We start from the raw sequence: 23,306 nt of genomic DNA, 5'->3' as shown, positions 1-23,306 counted from the left end.
TTTATTACTATATTTTTTGCATTTGTGTTATTTTTTTCAAATTCTATTTTACTTCCAACATTTTATTTTAGTCTACTTCAGTGTATTCCCCTTTTCAAATTTCCAAATGGTTTCTTTTTTATTTTTTTCTTTTTCTTTTTTCTCTTCTTCGTTTCTGTTGTTTTTCCAGAATGCAGAAAGAGAAAAACTTCATTGTACTTTCAATTTATATTAAAAATATTTTTATTTAATTTTTTACTATATTGTTTGCTTTAACGTAAATTTCTTCAAATGCTATTTTACTTCCATCATTTTCTTTTAGTCTACTACAGTGTATTCACTATTTGAATTTTCAAACGATTTCCTTTTTTTTCTTTTATCTTTTTTCTGTTTTTCATTTCCTTTCTTTTTTCTTGAATACAGAAAAAGAAAAAAATCACATTTATTTTTAATTTTTATTAAAATATTTTCTTTACTCTTTTATACTATGTTATTTAATTTTATGTATATTTTTTCAAACTATTTTTACTCCCATCATTTCAATTTAGTCTACTTCAGTGTATTCATTTTTTAAAATTATCAGATTATTTCCTTTTTTTCTCCGCCCCTTTCTTTTCTCCAATCTGTCAAACCACTTTCAACACCCAGACCAAACACACCTAGGATCTAGCATCATCCATTTGATTTGTGTGTGTGTGTTTGTGTTTAAATTTTAATTTTAATATTTTTGTAATTTTATCTTTTTATTTCAATTTCGTGAACTCATTAATTCCTTTTCTCCCTTCAAAATGACAAAACGAAAGGATTCACCCCAAAAGAAAGAGCACGAAGAAACGACAACCAGGGATTTAACCAACACAGGTACAAGTAAGATGTATGAACCAGAATTTAGAATCACAATAAGAAGAATCCTAGCTGCAGTCAAAAATGGATTAGAATCCCTTTCTGCAGAGATACAAGAAGTAAAAAAAATAGCCAGGATGAAATTAAAAATGCTACAACTGAGCTGCAATCACGGATGGATGCAGCTGTGGCACGGATGGATGAGGCAGAACAGAGAATCATCGATACACAGCACAAACTTATGGAGAATAATGAAGCAGAAAAAAGAGGGAGATTAAGCAAAAGAGCACGATTTAAGAATTCGAGAAATCAGTGACTCATTAAAAAGGAACAACATGAGAATCATAGGGGTCCCAGAAGTGTAAAAGAAAAATAGGGGTAGAAGGGTTATGTGAGCAAATCATAGCGTAAAACTTTCCTAACTAGAGCAAAGACACAGACATCTAAATCCAGGAAGCACAGGGGGCCCCCATTAGTTTGAACAAAAACCAACCATCAACAAGGCACATCACAGTCACATTGACAAAGTACCCCGGAAAGGAGAGAATAATAAAACCAACAGGGAAACAAATTCCCTAAATTACAAGGGAAGACTGATCAGGTTTGCAGCAGACCTATCCACAGAAACTTGGCAGGACAGAAATGAGTGGCGGGATATATTCAGTGTGCTAAATCAGAAAAATATGCAGCCAAGAATTCTGTATCTATCAAGGCTGTCATTCAAAATAGGAGAGATAAAAAGATTTCCATACAAAAAAAATTAAATGAGTTTGTGACCACTAAACCAGCCCTGAAAGAAATTTTAAGGGTGACTCTCTGAGGGGAGAAAAGATGAAAATATATCTATATAAATAAATACATACCAAAAGCAACCGAGATTAGAAAGATCAAAGAATACCACCAGAAACTCCAACTCTACAAGCATCATAATGACAATAAATTCATATCTTTCAGTACTCACTCTAAACATCAATGAACTCAATGCCCCAATCAAAATACATAGGGTAACAGAATGGAGAAGTAAACAAGATCCACCTATATACTTTTCACAAGAAACTCACTTTAGACCTAAAGACACCTCCAGATTGAAAATAAGGGGATGGAGAACCATCTATCATGCTAATGGTCAAAAAATAAAAGCTGGAGTAGCCATACTTATATCAGACAATCTAGATTTTAAAATAAAGACTGTATCAAGAGATTCAGAAGGGCATTATATCATTCATAATCAAAGGGTCTATCCACCAAGAAGTCCTAACAATTGTAAATATTTATGTGCCAAATGTGAGAGCACTCAAATATATAAATCAATTAATCACAAATATAAAGAAACTCATCGCTAAGAATGCCATTACAGTAGGAGACTTCAACACCCCACTCACAGCAATGGACAGATCATCTAATGAAAAAATCAACAAGAAAACAATGGCTTTGAATGACACAGTGGGCCAGATAGATTTAACAGATATATTCAGAACATTTCATCCTAAAGCAACAGAATATGCATTCTTCTCCAGTTCACATGGAACATTCTCCAGAGAAGACCATATACTGGGACACAAATCAGCCCTAAGAAAGTCAAAAAGATCGACATCATACCATGTATATTTTTAGACCACAATGCTATGAAACTCAAAATCAACCACAAGACAAAATTTGGAAAGGTAACAAATAATTAGAGACTGAAAACATCCTACTAAAGAATGAATGGACTAACCAAGCAGTTAAAGAGGAAATTGAAAAGTATACGGAAGTCAATGAAAATGATAACACCACAACGCAAACCTCTAGGATGCAGCAAAGGCAGTCATAAGAGGAAAGTATAGAGCAATGCAAGCCTTCCTTAAGAAGGAAGAAAGTTCTCAGACACACAACCTAACCGTACGCCTTAAGGAGCTGGAAAAAGAACAGCAAATAAAACCCAAAACCAGAAGAAGACAGGAAATAATAAAAATTAAAGCAGAAATTAATGCTATCGAAACCAAAAAAAAAAAAAAAAAAAAAAAAAAAAAAACAAAAACAAACAAACAAAAAAACCCAAAACCACAGTAGAACAGATCAATGACACTAAAAGCTGGTTCTTTGAAAGAATGAACAAAACTGATAAACCACTATCCCGTTTGATCAAAAAGAGAAAGGAAAGGACTGAAATAAACAAAATCAAGGATGACAAAGGGGACATCACAACCAACACAACAGAAATAAAAACAAGAAAAAGAGAATATTATGAGCAATTATATGCCAATACAATTGGCATTCTGGAAGAAATGGACAAATTCCTAGAAACATATACACTACCAAAACTGAAACAGGAAGAAATAGAAAATTTGAACAGACCCATAACCAGTAAGGAAATCGAATTAGTAATCAAAAATCGGCTAAAAGACAACAGTCTAGGACCAGATGGCTTTCCATGGGAATTCTACCAAACATTTAAGGAAGAGGTAACACCTATTCTCTTGAAACTGTTCCAAAAAATAGAAATGGAAAGTAAACTTCCAAACTCTTTCTATGAATCCAGCATTACCTTGATTCCAAAAGCAGACAGAGACCACACTAAAAAGGAGAACTACAGACCAATTTCACGATGAACATGGATACAAAAAATCCTCAACAAGATATTATCCAACCAGAAAAAATAATACATTAAAAAAATTATTCACCACAACCTAGTGGGATTTATACCTGGGATGCAAAGCTGGCTCAATATCTGCAAAACAACTAATATAATTCATCACATCGATAAAAGAGAGGACAGGAACCATATGATCCTGTCAATAGATGCAGAGAATTCACTTGACAAAATACAACATCCTTTCTTGATAAAAACCATCAAGAAAGTAGGGATACCTTGAACATACCTCAAGATCATAAAAGCCATATATGAATGACCCAATGGTAATATCATCCTCAATGGGAAAAACTGAGAGCTTTCCCCCTAAGGTCAGGAACAAGACAGGGATGTCCACGCTCGCCATTGTTATTCAACATAGTATTGAAAGTCTTAGCCTCTGTAATCAGACAACCCAAAGATAAAAGGCATCCAAATCTTCCAGGAAGGGGTCAAACTTTCACTCTTCACAGATGACATGATACTCTATATGGAAAGCCCAAAAGACTCCACCAGAAAACTGCTAGAATTGATTCATGAATTCAGCAAAGTGGCAGGATATAAAATCAACGCAGAGAAATCGGTTGCATTCCTATACACCAACAATGAAGCGACAGAAAGAGAAATCAAGGAATCAATCCAATTTATAGTAGCACCAAAAACCATAAAACACTAGGAATAAATCTAACCAAGAGACGAAAACTCTATACACTGAAAACTATAGAAAGCTTATGAAAGAAATTGAAGAAGACAAAATATGGAAAATATTCCATGCTCCTGGATAGGAAGAACAAATATTGCTAAAATGCCGATAGTACCCAAAGCAATCTACATATTCAATGCAATACCGATCAAAGTGACACCAGTATTCCTCACAGAGCTAGACAAATAATCCTAAAATTTGTATGGAACAGAGAAGACCCCGAATAGCCAAAGCGATCTTGAAAACAAAACCAAAGCAGGAGGAATCACAATCCCAGACTTCAAGTTATACTAAAAGTTGTAATCATCAAGACAGTATGGTACTGGCACAATAACAGACACTCAGGGGCATCTGAGTGGATCAGTCAGTTATGTGTTCAACTTTGACTCAGGTCACGATCTGGCAGTTCGTGAGTTAGAATCCCACATCAGGCTGTGTGCTGACATCTCAGAGCCTTGAGCCTGTTTGGAATTCTGTGTCTCCCTCTCTCTCAGAACGTCCCCCACTCATGCTCTGTCTCTGTCTCTGAAAATAATAAATAAATGCCAAAAAAATTAAAAACAAAAACAAGAACAGACACTCATATCAATGGAACAGAAGACAAAACCCAGAAATGGATTCACAAACGTATGGCCAACGAAACTTTGACAAAGCAGGAAAGACTATCCAAAGGAATAAAGACAGTGTCTTCAGCAAGTGGTGCTGGGAAAACTGGACAGCGACATGCAGAAGATGAACCTGGACCACTTTCTTACACCATTCACAAAAATAAACAAAATGGGCGAAAGACCTCAATGTAAGTCAGGAAGCCATCAAAATCCTCGAGGAGAAAGCAGGCAAAAACATCTTTGATCTTGGCCGCACCAGCTTCCTACTCAACACGTTCCCGGAGGCAAGGGAAACAAAAGCAAAAATGAACTACTGGGACCTCATCAAAATAAAAATCTTCTGCATAGTAAAGGCAACAATCAGCAAAACTAAAAGGTAACTGACAGAATGTGAGAAGATATTTGCAAATGACATCTCAGATAAAGGGTTAGTAACCAAAATCTATGAATTTATCAAATTCAACACCCAAAATACAAATAATCCAGTGAAGAAACGGGAAAAAGACATGAATAGACAATTCTCCAAAAAAGACATCCAGATGGCCAACCGACACAGGAAAAAATGCTCTACATCACTCATCATCACAGAAATGCACACAAAACCCTAATGAGATATCACCTGACACCTGTCAGAATGGCTAACATTAACAACTCAGGCAACAACAGATGTTGGCAAGGATGCAGAGAGAGGATCTCTTTTGCATTCTTGGGGACAATGCAAGCTGGTGCAGCCACTCTCAAACCTGTATGGAGATTCCTCAAAAAACTAAAAATAGAACTACCCTACGACGCAGAAATGGCACTACTAAGCATTTATCCACGGGACACATGTGTTCTGTTTCAAAGGGACACATGCACGCCCATGTTTATAGCATCAGTATCAACCATAGCGAAAGTATGGAAAGAGCCAAATGTCCACTGATGGATGAATGGATAAAGAAGATGTGGTATATATACACAATGGCAATCAAAAAGAGTGAAATATTGCCATTTGCAACTACGTGGATGGAACTGGAGGGTATGATGCTAAGTGAAATTAGTCAGAGAAAGACAAACTCATATGACTTCACTCATATGAGGACTTTAAGAGACAAAACAGATGAACATAAGGGAAGGGAAACAAAAATAATATAAAAACATGGAGGGGACAGAGCATAAGAGACACATAAATATGGAGAACAAACAGAAGGTTACTGGAGGGGTTGTGCGATGGGGAATGGGCTAAACCGATAAGTGGCACTAAGGAATCTACTCCTGAAATCATTGTTGCTCTATACACTAATTTGGATGTAAATTTTAAAAAATAAAAATAAATAAATAAATAAATAAATAAATAAATAAATAATATTTTAAAAAAGAAAACAATGGGTATCTTGATATTGAGGTAAAAATTTCTTAAAGATTATGCCAAAACGCCATTAATAAAGGTAAAACTCCAAAACTGAAAAAAAAAAGACTTCTTCATATTGTCACACCACCATCCACACAAACTAATGTAGAAGTGTCTCCCTAACCCTGTCATTCACTTTTAAAGAATCAAATCTAAGTCTGGACTTGGATATATATGTGAGAGCACATGCAAATAGGGCCCTGTCTGTGCTGATAATACCAGCCCAGCCCGACCTTGCAGCTGGGAGAGGAGCCCAAGCCCCAGGAGTCCCAGGTGTTCCCATTCTGTGATCAGGACAGACACAGACACCTCACCATGGAGTCTGTGCTTGGCTGGGTGTTCCTCATTGCTATTTTAAAAGGTAATTCATGGTGAATGAGAGACACTGAGTATGTGAGTGGATATGAGTGAGAACCAGTGGATGTGTGACAGTTTCCTGACCAAGATGTCTTGTGTCTTCAGGTGTCCAGTGTGACGTGCAGCTGGTGGAGTCTGGGGGAGACCTGGTGAAGCCTGAGGGGTCCCTGAGCCTCACCTGTGTAGCCTCTGGATTCACCTTCAGTAGCAATGGAATGAGCTGGGTCCGCCAGGCTCTAGGTATGGGGCTGCAGTGGGTCGCATGTATTACTTATGGAGGTAGCACATACTACGCAGACTCTGTGAAGAGCCGATTCACAATCTCCAGACATAACGCCAAGAACATGCTGTATCTGCAGATGAACAACCTGAGGGTCGAGGACATGGCCACATATAACTGTGCAAGAGACACAGAGAGGGGACCCTACTGGGAGCCCAGACACAAATCTCCCTGCAGGAGGGGATCAGCACCGACAGGGGCTGCACACTATGCACAATTCTGATTTGTGTTCCCAGGAGCAGATGCACATGGAGGCTACAGGCAGGCTTCCTTTCAGCATCTTGGGCTTCTTCTCCACACAGCAGTTTCCCCACGGATCCTCCCTGGATATATGATTCTGTGTTTACCTATTAATTATCTGAATTAGCAACTGTGTTGTCATAGAGAAACTAGTTTAACATGCACAAAGACACAGTTGTTTGCATTGCTTACTCCGGTCCCTCAACATGAGTGAATTACAGATTTCCTGAGGCACAACAGCTGAACCGTTACAGGATTCCCAGATGCACTCCCTGTGCAGCCAGGACAACAGGATCCCACAGCTCCTCATTATCCTCACCCAGCCCTTGTCACAGTCAAACAACGTGACACATCTTTCATAGCACTTTGCTACTCAGGAGTTTAAATGAGCTACAGCTCAATTTAATTCCTCTAAACTAGAGATAAACCATCTCCATGTGTTAGTCAAGATTCTCCTGAGGAACAGAACCCAAAGCACATTGGTTTCCATGACTAAATATGTTGAGAAGTCCCATGATCTACTATCACAAGCTGAAGACCCAGGAAAACCAGTGATGTAATTCTAGTCTGATTCTGAACTACTGTCTAGTCTCAGAACGTGGAGAGCTGATGATGTAACTTTCAGAAAAAGGGCCGGAGGAAACCAATATTCCAGTTCAAGCAAGCACATGGGAAGTAAAAATGAGGGAATTCTTCCTCCCTCTGTATCGGATTCTACTCAGAACTATAATGAAATGGGTGGTGCCCAGGCAGACAGAAACCATGGATGGAAATCCCAATCTCTTCTGGAACACATCACAGACATCCACAGAAACAGTTGTGAATCTGGGCACCCATGGCACAGTCAAGATAACCCATAAAGTTAATCATGACAAGTCAACCGCCTATAAACATTAAGCTCAAAGTCTGAAGATTAAAAGTCAATGCCATCATTGGGGTGGAGCCTGGTGGGCATAGCAGTGTTCCTGTGGGGGAAGGCAGAGGCCCATAAGAGGAACTGCGGTCTGAGTATGCCCTGGGTCGCATGGGGAGAAACAATTCCCTTCTTGGAGTGCATTTTGTAGATGGGGCATTGCCTCTCATAGGACAGGAGAGCTGACAGGCAGCATTAAAATTCCCTGATCATTAGCATAGGAGCCTCTTCTGAGAGCAGCTAACTGGACGCTGTCTTCTTGTTGTTCTTCACCATGAACTCCAAGCCCTTAGTGTTCATGCAACTGCTCTTCTGGGGTAAAACAGCTCCAGGCACAGCACAGTGAGACCCTCTCCCAGAAGATCAGTGGGGTCCCTGTCACATTTAGTTCATATGATTTGGTGTATTAAAACCCAGCTACAGCTCCTGAGATAAAACGTAAGAGCCCTGTGCCACCAGATGGGACAATGGCTTGGATGCAGACAGGGTGAAAGAAACTCTGACGGAAGCCTGGGACCCATTGTTTGAGGGCTTCCTGAACAGGGGATGCTGGGAACTCCAATTCCAGGACTAGAGAGGGAGCTGATGCCAATATTTCCTCCCACCAATCAGCATGGACAGATTTCACTCAGCAGCACAGCATCCCTAGTGGAAGCTGAGCCACTAACACCAAGCTCCACCTACTCCTGCCCCCATCAAGTGCTTGCTTCCTAGGAAAGAGTGCCTGGCACCAGACCACCACTGTGCCCCTCCCTACAAGGCCACCTAATACCCCCCACACACCAGGTCACCTAATCATATAGTGAGGCATAGCATCACCTCTAGGGGAGATAAGAATTACCCTCTTTTAACAAACAGACCAAACTCACCTACTTAAAACTCACAACACTGGGGACAAGTCCAACACTCCCCACTGAAGGCAAGGAGAAACTCTGCAGAGGACTGTCCTGAGAGACAGAGCAGCCAAAACACGACAGCACAGTGCCACGGAACATAAAACAAATGCTTCACGAAGTGTCAGGCCCTGGACAGTATGTGAACACTCCTCAATAAAGATACTACCCTAGAAGCAGAAAAGATAACAGGATTTTCTAAAACATTTAAGAAGGCAGAGACATAGACAACAAAATGATGGAGGAATTAATCCTAAAAGAAAAAATGATAAACGGTCATTGTGAGGGATGTAATTAAAACACACATAACTAATATGCCTCAAACAGAAACTCTAAAAAAACTCTCATAATGAAACAGGATTTTTTAAAAGTATCATAAAGATACTAGCTTTCCTTGAGGAAAGTATACGAGACATGAGGGATACCCTTTCTGCAAATAGAAAAGATCTAAAACCTAGTCAGGATGAAATTTTAAATTCTGTAACCGAGATGTGAAACTGATTGGATATAATGGCCTCAAGGCTGAAAGAAGCAGATGAATGAGGAAGGGACATAGAAGATAAAATTATGGGGGAAATGAAGCTGGAAAGAAGAGGAAAATTAAAATATTACATCACAAACGTACACTTAGAGAAATCAGCAACTCCATAAACTGTAATAACATTCTTTTGAAAGGAGTCCCAAAAGAAGAAGCAAAAGGGGGATATGTTTTAGCTGAGTGAATTATAGTGAAAATTTCTACAAGCTTGGGAAGGAAATAGACGTCCACATCTAGGACGCAGAGAGAACACCCATTAAAATAAAAAAATTTAAAAAAAAAGCAGGACAACACTGAGACATATCATAGGAAGAATGGCAAAATATTCAGATAAAGAAAAAAGCTAAAAGCAGAAACACAAAAGAAGTTGCTAACTAACAAGGGAAGATTAAAAAAAAAAAAAAAACTATGGCAGATGTCTCTACAGAAACCTTCATGCAAGTAGGGAGTGGCATCATATCCTCAACATGCTCAACTGAAAATTATGCAGCCACGAATACTTTCTCCAGTAAGGCAGTCATTCAGATACAAGGAATGATAGAATTTCCCAGACAAACAAAAACCAAAGGAGTTCATGGACTCTAAATCAGCCCTGTAAGAAATTAAACGGGACCATTTGAGTGGGAAAGGAAGACTAAAAGTAACAAAGACTAGAAATAAGCAGAGAAAATCTCCAGAAACAATGACTTTGGAGGTACCACTATGGCACTAAGTTTATATCTATCAATAATTACTGTGAATGTAAATGGGCAAAATGCTCCAATCAAATGACATAGTATATCAGAATGGATAAAAATAAATACAAGAACCTTATATACACTGCACACAATTGGCTCATTTTCAACCTAAAACACCTGTAGATTGAAAGTGAGGGGAGGGAGAACAATTTATCACGCTAATGGACGTCAAAAGAAAGTCGTAGTACCATAGTCACATCACACTAACTAGTTTTCAAACCAAAGTTTGTTACAAGAGATCAGGAAGGCAGTATATCATCATAAAGGGGGTCTATTCAACAAGAAGATCTAAAGCTTTAAATATTTATACCCCCAAAATGTAAGCACTGAAATATATAACTCAATTAATAAGAAACATAAAGAAACTCATTGATAATAGACAATAGTAATAATAGAGAACGTTAAGATTCCACTTACAACAATGGAAAGACAGTCTGAGCTGAAAATCAATGGCTTTGAAAGACACATGGACTGAATGGACTTAACATATATTCAGAATATTCCATTCTAAAGCACCAGAATACATATTCTTTTTGAGTGTGTATGGAACATTCTCCAGAACAGATCACATACTATGTCACAAATCAGCCCTCTACAATTACAAAAATAATGAGATCATTCCATGCATATTTTCAAACCACAACAGTATGAAACTTGAAGTCGACCATAAGAAAAATTTGGGCAACACCACCAATACATTAGGTTAATGAAGATTGTAGTAAAAGCTGAATGAGATTTTCAGGAAATTGCATAAGCAATAAAAAATACATGGAAGCAAATCAAAATGAAAACATGCCAGTTCCAAACCATCTGGATGCAGCAAACTTGATGGAAGGGTGAAATGTGTAGCAGTAGAGGCCAAACTCAAGGAAGAAGAAAAGTTCAAACACACAACCACTTTACAACTAAAGGAGCTAGAAAAAGACCAGTCGATGAACCCTAAAGCCAGCAGGAACAGGTAAACAAAAAACATTAGAGCAGAAATAAATGATATAGAAACAAAGAAAACAGTAGAACAGATGAATGAAACTATAAGTTGGTTTTTGTAAGAATAAATAAAAATGATAAACCCAAGAGCAGACTTACCAAAAACAAAGGAGAAAGGACAAAAGTAAATACAATCAGAATTTGAGAGGAGACATCGCAACTGACGCCACAGAAATACAACTATGAGAAAATAGTTTGGAAATTTATATGCCAACAAATGGGGAAATCTGGAAGAAATGGATAAATTCCCAGAAATGTAAACTACCTAAACTGAAAAAGGAAGAAAAAGAAAACGTGAACAGACTGATAATGAGCAAAGAAATTGAACCAGTAATCAAAAATCTACTGACACACAAAAGTCCAGGGCCAGATAGGTTCACAGTTTAATTCTACCAGATATTTAAGAAGAGTGTAAAATATTCTACTTAAGTAGAATAGAATATTCCCGTCTTCACAAACTGTTCCAAATAATATAAATGGACATAAAACTTCTAAATTCATTCTATAAGATCAGTATGACCATGGCTCCAAACCAGATTAAACCCCAGTAAAAATGAGGCTTACAGGCCACTAGCCCTAATGATATGGATGCAACAATTGTCAAGAAAATACTTGCAATTAAATCCAACAATTAAAAAGAACCTTTAACACCACCAGGTGGGATTTATTCTTTGGATGTAAGGGTGGTTCAATAGTCACAAATAAATCAATGTAATACATACCATCAATAAGAGAAAGGATACAAATGCTATCCCCCTATCAATAGATGCAAAAAAATTTTTTTTGACAAAGTACAGCATCGTTTCTTGATAAAACCCTCAACAGGAGATAGAGCAAACACACCTCAACATCATAAAGTCCATACATGAAAACCCCACAGCTAATATCCTCAGTGGGGAAAAGAAAAACTTCCTCTACTGTCAGGAACATAAGAGGGATGTCCACTCCCATCATTCTACTTAACACAGCACTGGAAGTCTTATCCTCAAAAACAGACAACAAAAAATAAATAAATAAAGGCATTCAAGTTGGAAAGGAAGAAGTCAAGGGGCGCCTGGGTGGCGCAGTCGGTTAAGCGTCCGACTTCAGCCAGGTCACGATCTCGCGGTCCGTGAGTTCGAGCCCCGCGTCAGGCTCTGGGCTGATGGCTCGGAGCCTGGAGCCTGTTTCCGATTCTGTGTCTCCCTCTCTCTCTGCCCCTCCCCTGTTCATGCTCGGTCTCTCTCTGTCCCAAAAAGAAATAAAAAACGTTGAAAAAAAAATTTAAAAAAAAAAAAAAAAAAAAGAAAGGAAGAAGTCAAAATTTCCGACTTCACAGATGACATGACACTCTATATAGAAAATTCAAGACTCCACCAAAATATTGCAAGAACTCATACACAAATTCGGCAAAGTCACAAGATACAATATCAACATACTGAAATCTAGTGCATTTATACACAGCAATAATGAAGAAACAGAAAGATAAATCAAAAAGAATCCATCCCGTTTACAATTGCACCAAAAATAATAGGATACCTAAAGAGTTGAAATATCTATACTCTGAAAACTATAAAAACGGTGAAAGAAACTGAGGATGACACAAAGAGATGGAAACACCCTCAATGTTCATGGATTTAAGGAGCAATTAGTGTTGAAATGTCTATGCTACACAAAGAAACGGGAGACTTCATGATTGCAGATTTCATGCTATATTACAAAGCTGTACTTATCAAAACAGTAAGCTACAAGCACAAAAGAGACACATAGATCAAGAAAACAGAATAGTAAACCCACATATGGACTCACAAAGGTATGGTCACCTCATCTTGGATGAAGTAGGAAAGACTATGCAATGGGAAAAAAAAAAAAGACAGTCTTGTCAACAAAGGGTGTTGGGAAAACTGGACCAGAACATGCAGAAGAATGAAACTGAACCACTTTCTTACTCCATACACAAAAATAAATCCAAATGGGTGAAAGACCTAAATGTGAGACAGGAGACCATCAAAATCCTAGAGGAGAACACAGGCAGCAACCTCTTTGACATCGGACATAGCAACTTCTTACTAGACGTGTCTTGAGAGGCAAGGGAAACAACAGCAAACTTGAACTACTGGGACCTCATCAAAATAAAAAGCTTCTGGACAGCTAAAGAAACAATCAACTATTCTATAAGGCATTCTACAGAATTTAAAAAGGTATTTGCAAACAACATATTTGATAAAGGCTTACTATCCCAAATCTATAAAAAACTCCTTAAACTCAACACCCAATATACAAAGAATCCAGTGAAGAAATGGGCAGAAGACATGAGGAGATACTTTTCCAAACAAAGCATTCAGATGGCTAACCGACACACGAACATATGCTCAACATCACTCATCATCACGGAATTACAAATCAAAACTACAATGAGAGACGACCGCACACCTGTCAGAATGGCTACAATTAACATCTCAGGAAACAACAGGTATTGATGAGGATGAGGAGAGAAGGGAACCCTTTTATACTCTTGGTGGGAATGCAAAGTGTCTGGACCATTCCAGAAAACAGTTTAAAACCTAAAAATGAAACTACCTTCCACTCCAGCAATTGCTCTACTAGGAATTCACCCAAAGGATACAAAAATTCTGATTTGAGGAGGCACATTCACTCTAATGTTTACAGCAGCATTAACCATGACAGACAGAGACCAAAAGTCCACCGAGTGATGAATATGCTATATGTATAGAATGGCATATTACTCAGTCATAAAAAAGAATGAAATCTTGCCATTAGCAAAGATGTTGATGCAGCTAGAGGGTATCATCCTAAGTGAAGTAAGTCAGTAAAAGAAAGACAAATACCATATGATTTCCTCATATGGGGAATTTAAGAAACACAACAGATGATCCTAGGGGAAGGGGAAAAAGAGCAAGAAATCATAAAAACTCTAAGGTTAGAGACAAAACTGAGGGTTGCTGGAGGGCAGGTGTGTGGGGGATGGGATAATGGGTGATGGGGATTAAGTAGGCCACGTGTTGTGATGAGTACTGGGTGTTAATGTAAGAGATGAACAAATAAATTCTACTATTTAAATTAATATTACACAATATGTTAACGAAAAAAAATTTAAACAGAAACTTAAAAAAATTAAAAAGTGGAAAAAAGGAAGGGAGAAACATTGTCACAAAGTGTAATAAACATGGAATCTAAGGTAGTGAGTCTAACGTCTTGCATTTACTCATTTTATCCCTGCTAATTGACATTAATTAACATACTCATGAATTTTCACAGAAGTGCCATGTGGGCTGGAATCCAAACCACAGATGCCCTTCCCAACTCCACTGTGCCCAAACATCATGGGCAGCTTGTCCAGACACCTGCACAAGAACCAAGATTGGGCCTCAGCAGGGACCCACATCTGCAGAACTGGAAAGTGTGGAGAGTTGACACTTCCTGAGAAACTCTGGATTTCCTTCCCTGACTTGCTGTCTCAGCTCTCTTGTCTTCCTTTCCTGTATGTTTTGAAAAGAACCATGTCCCCTATTAGTGGGGCATGAAAGTGAGGGGTTATATGCTCTATAAACATTCAATATGACAGATCACATAAAAGGGGACCAAAAATAAAAATAAAAAAGCCCATATGGTGCAGCCTGTCTTGTGGCTCCTATCACTAAATGTGGCAGAGTACAAATAAACCTAAGTATTTGTTTGGTAAAAAGCTGCACAGCACGTTGGAAAAGAATTAAGAGATAAAAAACCTGGAAGAATTCCACAAATGCAGATATGAACTCCACTTGGAAGGAAGAAGAAAAATTATAGTCCCAAACATGCAAGAGTAAAACAAGTTTAGGAAATGATAAAAGAGTTTCAATGTGTTCTATTCATGAAGTGTCTGAAAGTGACAATAAGAAAAATGGATTTTCAGTGTTTCACATAGAATTGCGAAGGAAAAGTCTGTGTCAAGAACTCGGTTGTGTGCACAGAGCTCAATGGCTCCTGAGACATATAGAAAGCCCACCACCTGGAAAGGTAAATGTGTTTTTTGACCCCCGGAGCACATCTATCAAATCTGATGAGCAGTCTGGCCAAAGAGACACAGCATAGCAACTCTTGTGAAATTTGAACTTCGATTTCAGCATGAGAACAGAATTTCCATATATTATGAAAAAACCATGCCATGAAAATGAGTTGCTACAGTGTGTAAATTTAAAAACAAACAACAAAACACTAAGTCACCAGAGACCAATTAGGGAACAAGCCAACATTGAGAGAAACCAGAAAAAAAAACAAGATTTTTAGTTACATTGTAAGTCAAGAAATCAGTGGGGTGGCTGGGTGGTTCAGTTGGTTAAGTCTCTGACTTTAGCTCAGGTCTTGATGCCATGGTTTATGGATTTGAGCTCCATTGTCAAGCTCTATGCTGACAGCTCAGAACCTAGAGCCTGTTTCAGATTCTGTGTCTTGCTCTCTCTCTGTTTTCCCCGCTCATGTTCTGTCTGTCTGTCTGTCTCTCTCTCTCTCTCTCTCTCTCAAGAATAAACATTTAAAAAAATATTAGTCACAAGCAATCAATCATCAAGAAAACAAAAATTATAGCTAAGAACACAAGACCCATAAAAAGAAATGGTATAATTACACTTTGTGAAAATCAGGTACGTTTATCTGCCCACGTGACAGTCAGTGGCAGTAAGTTACACAGGAAGAGACAATATTCACAAATTGCATAACCACCAACGGACCTGCATCTTGAATATGCTAAGAACCATCAACAGTCAATAGGAAAAAAGGAAAAAAAACCTCGATAAAACAAGCACAGCCTTGTGTAGTAGACATCCTATCCTTGAGGTTACAGACACATTAGGTATGGACTGGAGAAAACACCACACACCATCGACTATCAGGGAAATTCAAATCAAAAACGCAACAGATATCCTATACACACATCTCAATGGCTCGGGAATGAAAACAACACTGACAACAACATCCAGGTGAGCATCCAGCACACATGGGACCACAAACAATGCAGGTAGGATTGGAAAATAAACACCAGCTCTGGAAAAATGTTGGCTGTTGCTTATGAAATTATAGATGGATGACTTAACATGCAATCTGGAAATACCACTCCCAAATATTTGTCCCGGAAGAATGAAATCCCATGCTCACAAAATAAGTGGTGTGTAAATATTTATAGCATCTTTATTAGTGTTAGAAGCTAAGAATAAGGCAAGTCTTTCTAAATATAAAGGAATACATCAAGTACAAAACTTCCATCAATGGGATGCTTTTCCAGAGAAATGTGACACTAGTGATGCACACCTGAAACCAGGTGAACCTCAAAGACATGATGTGGAGGGAAGAGCGATAGCCTCATAATTACAGAGGTGGTGTGGCCTGGGACATTCACACAGCCAGACCATGGTGACAGTGGTTTGGTTGGACATTCTTTATCTCTTTCTGTCCCACAACACATGATGAGATACTCTGCTTCATTTGAGTGCACTCCTATGTTCAACCATCCTCTGGTGTATGGAGTCTCCACAAACTGAACCCTATAATCTTGGACTCTGAATGGAGAGTTTTTGAGGCCATAATCTTATATGTGTTCTGACAGGAGCTGTTCCCTCCACTGTCCCTGGCTCTGGCACTCTCCTGTAGGTGATCAGGAGTAGATTAGGAATCCTCCACTGAAACCATTGGTCTCCTGCACCTGACTCTCCCACAACATGAGGCCCAGACCTTCCTCACACTCAGCTGGAAATGAAGTCATTTCTATCGGAACAGATTTGCTCCTTGATTTAGTGGATTGCTCCAGCTCCCCTTTTCCGTGGGCAAAACTTGGGAAAGATCTGCAGCTTCAGGTGGGGACAAATCCTGAGAAGGATTCCCTTCTTCTTCAGTTTGGAAACTGAGGTCTCAGTTTAGGGGTGGGTGACAGCTTCACTGCTTTGTGGCTTGCTTGTCCTGGTGGCATGAGACTCTTGCCATACAAGTCAGGTCTGGGGTGACCAGGCTCCCAGCATCCATAGTGGACAGTTCCCAGGGCAGAACTCCTTCCTAGGAGTGGGGTTGCAAACAATGAATTAGTTGCACAGCTCAGTGGCACCTGCTGGGGCTTAGCCTCAACAGCAAACAGCTTAGGGTCACTGACATCATGTCCCTCTGGGAAAGAGTCCTCTGAACAGGAGCTGGGCACCGGGAACCCAATGTATTGGCTACTACAGTCTGGAGGGGAGGTTGCAGCCAGGCTCAGTGGCACATACCTATAGTCCCAGCTACTTGCACTGGAGTTTCTACTTGCTGATATGGGGTGGGAAAGGAAAAGAAGATACCTTAATTCAAATATTCTAGGTTTTCTTTCTGTTAGTATATTTTCTGGAGTAAATGCTTCTTCGTGGGCTGTATGCCAACATGGCCATTTGAAGGCAAAATAAATACATTATTTGAGTTTTTCTTCAAATTCCAGTTAGTTAACATGCAGTGTAATATTAGTTTCAGGTGTAAAATATAGTGATTCAACATTGCAATACAGCACCCAGTGGTCATTATGAGTGCCCCCCTTAATCCCCGTCAACTACCTCCCCATTCCTCCAATCACCTTCCCCCTGATAACCATCAGTTTTTTCCCTATAGTTAAGTATCTGTTTCATGGTGCTTACATGGTTCCATGGGTTGGGCCCACAACTCTTGATCTGGGCTCTTGTCTTGATCTCATCGTTCCTGAAATTGAGGCCCACTTTGGTTTCTGCACTGACAGCACGGATTTCCTTGGAATTCTCTTTCCATCTGGCTCCACCCCACCTCCCATTCTCTCCCAAAATAAATACATAAACATTGAAAAAATTGCTTATTTCTTGGTTTGCCTCTTCTCTCTTATTTGTCCCTTTGCCCATTTGTTGCTTCTTAAATTCTACCTATGAATGAAATCATATACTTGTCTTTCTCTGACTTATTTCAGTAAACATAATACTCTCTAGCTCCATCCATATCCTTACAAATGGCAAATGTCATTCCTTTTGGGGCTGAGAAATATTCCAGTGTGTGTGTGTGTGTGTGTGTGTGTGTGTGTGTGTGTGTGTGTAGATATACCACATATTCGATACCCATCATCAATCAATGCATACTTGAGCTGGGCTGTTTCTATAGCTGGGGTGTTTTTGATATAGCTGCTATAAACATAGAGGTACAATCCTCTTAAATTAGTATTTTTGTATCCTCTGGGTAAATACCCAGTACTGCATTTGCTCGATCATAATGTAGTTATATTTTTAGCTTTCTAGGGAACCTCCATGCTGTTTTCCATAGTGGCTGTGCCAGTGTGCATTCCCACCAGCACAGCAAAAAGGATCCTGTTTCTCTGTACCCTCACCAACACCTGTTGTTTCTTGTGCTGTTGAGTTTAACCTTTCTGACCAGTGGAAGTTGATATTTCATTGTAGTTTGGATTTATATTTCCCTGATGAGGAGTGATGTTGACCATCTTTTCATGTGTTTATTGACCATCTGTATGGTCAATGACCACATTTGGAAAAATGCTTATTCAGGTCTTCTGCCCATTTTTAATAGGATTATTCAGTTCTGGAGTTGAATTTTATACTATATATAGAAAACCTGAAAGACTCTACCAAAAAAATCCCCGCTAGACCTGGTACAATAAACTGTAAATTTGCAGCATACAAAATCAACATTTAGAAATTTGTTACATTTCTATACACCAATAATGAAGCAGGAGAAAGAGAAATCAAGGAATCAATCCCATGTACAATTACACCAAAAACCATAATATGCTAGAAATAATCTTAACTAAAGAGGTAAAAGATCTGTACTCTGAAAAATCTGACACATTTATGGAAGAAATTGAAGAAGACACAAAGAAATGGAGAAATATTCCATGCACATGGATCAAAAGAAAAATCATTGTTAAATGACAATACTACCCAAAGCAATGTAGACATTCAATGCAAATAATACAATTTCCTGTCAAATAATACCAGCATTTTTCACAGAGCTAGAACAAATAACTCTAAAATTATCATGGAAACACAGAAGACCCCAAATAACCAAAGAAATCTTGGAAAAGAAAAAAACCTGGAGGCATCACAATTCTGGATATCAAGCTATATTACAATGCTGTAGTCATCAAGACAGTATGATACTGACAAAAACTAGACACATAGATTAATGGAAAAGATTAGAAAACCCAGAAATGGACACATAACTATATGATCAAGTAATCTTCAATAAAGCAGGAAAGGATATCAAATGGAAAAAAGTCCCTTCAACAACTGGTGTTGGGAAAACTGGACAGCATCGTGAACTTGTAATGAACCTGGACCACTTTCTTACAGTACACACAAAAATAAATTCAAAATGAATGAAAGACCTAAATGTGAGACAGGAAACCATCAAAATCCTAGAGGAGAACACAGACACCAACATCTTTGACCTTGGCCAGAACAACTTCTTACTACACATCTCCCCAGAGCCAAGGGAAACAATAGCAAAAATAAACTATTGGGATCTCATCAAGATAAAAAGCTTCTGCAAGCAAAGAATAAATCAACAAAACTAAAAGGCAACTGACAAAATGGGGGAAGATATTTGCAAATGACATATCAGATAAAGGGTTAGTATCCAAAATCTATAAAGAACTTATCAAACTCAACAGTCAAAAAACAAATGATCCAGTGAAGAAATGGGCAGAAGACATAAACACATATTTTTCCCAAGAAGACATCCAGATGGCAAAAAGACACAAATAAAGATGCTGAACAACACTCTTCATCAGTGAAATATAAATAAAAACCACAATGAGATATCAACTTACACCTGTCACAATGACTAAAATTAATAATTCAGAAAAGAAAAATTCCAGCAAGGATGCAGAGAAAGGGAAACCTTTAGCACTGTTGACATAATGCAAACTGGTGCAGCCACTCTGGAAAACAGCGTGGAGATTCCTCAAAAAATTAAAAATGGAACTATCCTGTGATCAAAAAATTGAACTATCCTGTGATCAAGCAATTGCTTTTATCCAAGGTACCAAAATGCTGATTTGAAGGGGCACATGCATCCCAATGTTTATGGCAGCCCTATCAACAAAAAACAAATTGTGGAACAGCCCAAATATTCATCAACACATGAATGCATAAAGAAGAGGTGGCAAATACATACAATGGAATATTACTTAGCCATCAAAAAGAATAAATCTTGCCAATTACAATACTGTGGGTGGAACAACAGTGTATTATGCTAAGTGGAACAAGTCAGTCAGAAAAAGTCAAATATCCTATGATTTCACACATTAGTGGAATACAAGAAACACAACATACGGAAAGGAAAAATAAAATAAGTTAAAACAGAGAGAGAAGAGACCAGAAGACACTCTTAAATACAGAGAACAAACTGAGGGGAAGTGGGGAGGTGGGCTAAATGGCATATGGGCATTAAGGAGGGCACTGGTTGAAATGAGAACTGGGTGTTATATGTACATGATGGTTCTCTAAATTTTACCCCTAAAATCAGTACTACACTGTATGTTAACAGACTTGAATTTAAATGAATATAATATGAGAAAATTATATACAGAGAGAGACTACCTCAAAATAGCAAGCTTCTGCACAGTGATGGAAACAATCAACAAAACTAAAATGCAACCTATGGAATGGAAGAAGATATTTGTAAATGACATATCCTCAGGGTTAGTTTTCAAAACATATAAGTTTTTTTTTAATTATTTTCACATTATCAGTAGAGAGTGTGTCCCCGCAGTTCAGCACAATGTCGTGTGAGAAGCAAAACTCATGTCTTCCACTTTTGCATTGTGGTAAGATCTCACTGAACATTAGACCCACACTCCACAAAATTTTAACAATACATTACAGTATTGTTAATTACAGATGTAATGATGTGCAGACCCCTCTAGAACTTAATCATCTTGCATAACACAAAATCATAGCCCTTGAAATCTACTCCTCATTGCCCCACCATGCCAGCCCCTGGAAACGGCCATTTCACTCTCTATTTTATTGTTATCAAAACCCAAATTCAGCTGCCTGTTGCTGGAAAGGTCAATGTTCAAAGTTTTAGTTTTGGTGGGAAAGGAATTTGAGCTATATTCAGAAGGCCAGCCACTGGGGAGAATGAAGACTCCTGTCCAAAAGCCAACTCTGAGGTTTCTCCCTGACCCATGGGATTTTAAAGGAGTAGAGGGTACTTAATCAAACAAGGGAGTGCCATGGTCAATATCTTTTGATCATGGGCGATTCCATGGTACAAGCTGCCAAAGTAACCTCAACTCCCATGCATCTCCAGCTGAAGAGGGCACCAAACTACATGGGAGGAGACTGTCAGAGGTCAGGAAAGAACCACCATAAGGGATTAGAGGAGAAAACCCCTGGGGCTCACACATGGTCAGCAGTGCTTTCTGTTCTCCACAGATGGCATAAGAAAATACTAAAATACAACCTTGTAGTTCACCAATCATCACTCAGAATACTGAGAAATGTTTTCCTCAGTAAACTCAGAGGAAGCTTCAAAGCAAAAACCAAAAGGATCAAACGGTTTGCAAACTAACACCCAAGGAAAATAAGACACATAAAACTGCAAAGCGATTTTTTGCATCACCCATAAAGGTAAAATTGTCAGTGTTTACCTCCATATCATAAGGAAGCAAAAGCAGTGGTCTCTGTAATGAGGAAAAGTAGTCATCCAAAGAAAGTGTCCCAGCAGTACCACAGGACATGGAATTGGTAGAGAAGTTCAGGGTGTTATAACTGCATAGCACATATGCAAGTAGTTGGAGGAAAGATTGAAGGTGTTGACCAGAGCCATGTGTCTGGGTCCAAATCCCTACCCATGTCCATTTGAGGACTCTTGGCCATGGCCCACCTGCCTGCCCCACATCCACTCCAGCTGAACTGATGTGCAGGGTCACCCAATGCTACACCCTGGGGCTGTTGCCTAACCCCACAGGTGGCCCCCAGGTGCAGGGTGCTGGCCACCTGGCACAGCCCTCTATTCTGATTGTCTAGACCTGGATTTACCTAGGATCCTACATTTATCCATTCTCACTGGCAGATGTCCCTGAGCAGGGGCATGAGGCTGGCAGAGTGGTGCCTGAGGGTGCCCCTCTTGCTGTTTTCTCTCTGGGCAGTGCTGGCTCCTGTGCAGGGTTCTCAAGGCCATCCCTCATGGCACTCCATCTCCTCTGAGGTGGTAATTCCCAAGAAGGAGCTGCACCATAGCAAGGGCATTCAGATGCCTGGCTGTCTGTCCTGTAGCCTGTGTTTGGGGGCAATAGACATGGTATCCACATGCAGCACAACAAACTCTTTTGGTCCAGACATCTGCTGATGATGACTCAGGATGCTCAGGGAGCCTTGCAGATGGATTACCCTTCATGCCTCCAGACTGTTACTACCTCGGCTACCTGGAGGAGATTCCTCTTTCCATGGTCACAATTAACACAAGCTATAGCAGCCTTGAAGATATCATGAAGTTGGATTAACTTGCCTATGAAATCAGACCCCTCAGTTTTTCCAATGGTTTGATCATATTCTTTCTCAGATAGTGGCAGACACCAATGCAATGGGACCTACCTATAACCTGGGATATAAGGAGGATAGGGGACCCCCTGTTCCTCAAGGAAATGCCAGTGCAGCCCCAAGGATCTCTAGTAAGTTCTGTTCATCCCATGATTTTAAAACGACTTTCTCTCAGTTTCAAAACAATGTATAGTGTGTTAACCACGTGGAAAAAAGTGCCCAATTCCTAATAAGGCTAGTTAGCTTAATTGAGTCAATATTTCATGGTATTGATGTAAGTTATTGGTTTCATGATCATTTATAGTTAGATCAAGCTCACATGGGCAATTACGTGTTGCATCAGACCTTTTTTTTCCTTCGATACTATGAGTCAAAGTATTTTCGATTTCTTAACACACATTCACCCTTAATTGTGATTTGAGATGGGCCCCATGAGGTTCATTGCACTCCAGTTGTATATTCTATATGCCATCCAACAATGGGTTATATGCCATCATTCTGCATTATTTAGGCAGACATTACTTACTCTTGTCTGTCAAAGCAACACATCAGATGGAAGAAATAGTGGCTTGTGCATTGACACTGATGAATGTGCTTACCAAAAAAGGTCCAACTGCATTAGGACCCAATTAACTGGTATAATGGAAGCTTTCAGTAACTGTTCATTCATATGAAGCACATAATGAATTGTGGAACAGTCAAGTGTATGTTCAAACT

The 23,306-nt window shown here is 39.0% G+C and overlaps 1 pseudogene; it reads left to right on the top strand.

The window, feature by feature from the left end:
- The first annotated feature begins 6,449 nt into the window (after window positions 1-6,449).
- Window positions 6,450-22,552, top strand: LOC132669814 (immunoglobulin heavy variable 3-23 pseudogene; annotated as a pseudogene).
- The last annotated feature ends 754 nt before the right edge of the window (window positions 22,553-23,306 follow it).

This window comes from Panthera onca, chromosome B3, assembly GCF_046562875.1.
Source record: "Panthera onca isolate mPanOnc1 chromosome B3, mPanOnc1 haplotype 2, whole genome shotgun sequence".
NCBI lineage: Eukaryota > Metazoa > Chordata > Mammalia > Carnivora > Felidae > Panthera > Panthera onca.
Note: the sequence above shows the minus strand (reverse complement) of the source record. Positions and strands in the feature narration are given on the sequence as shown.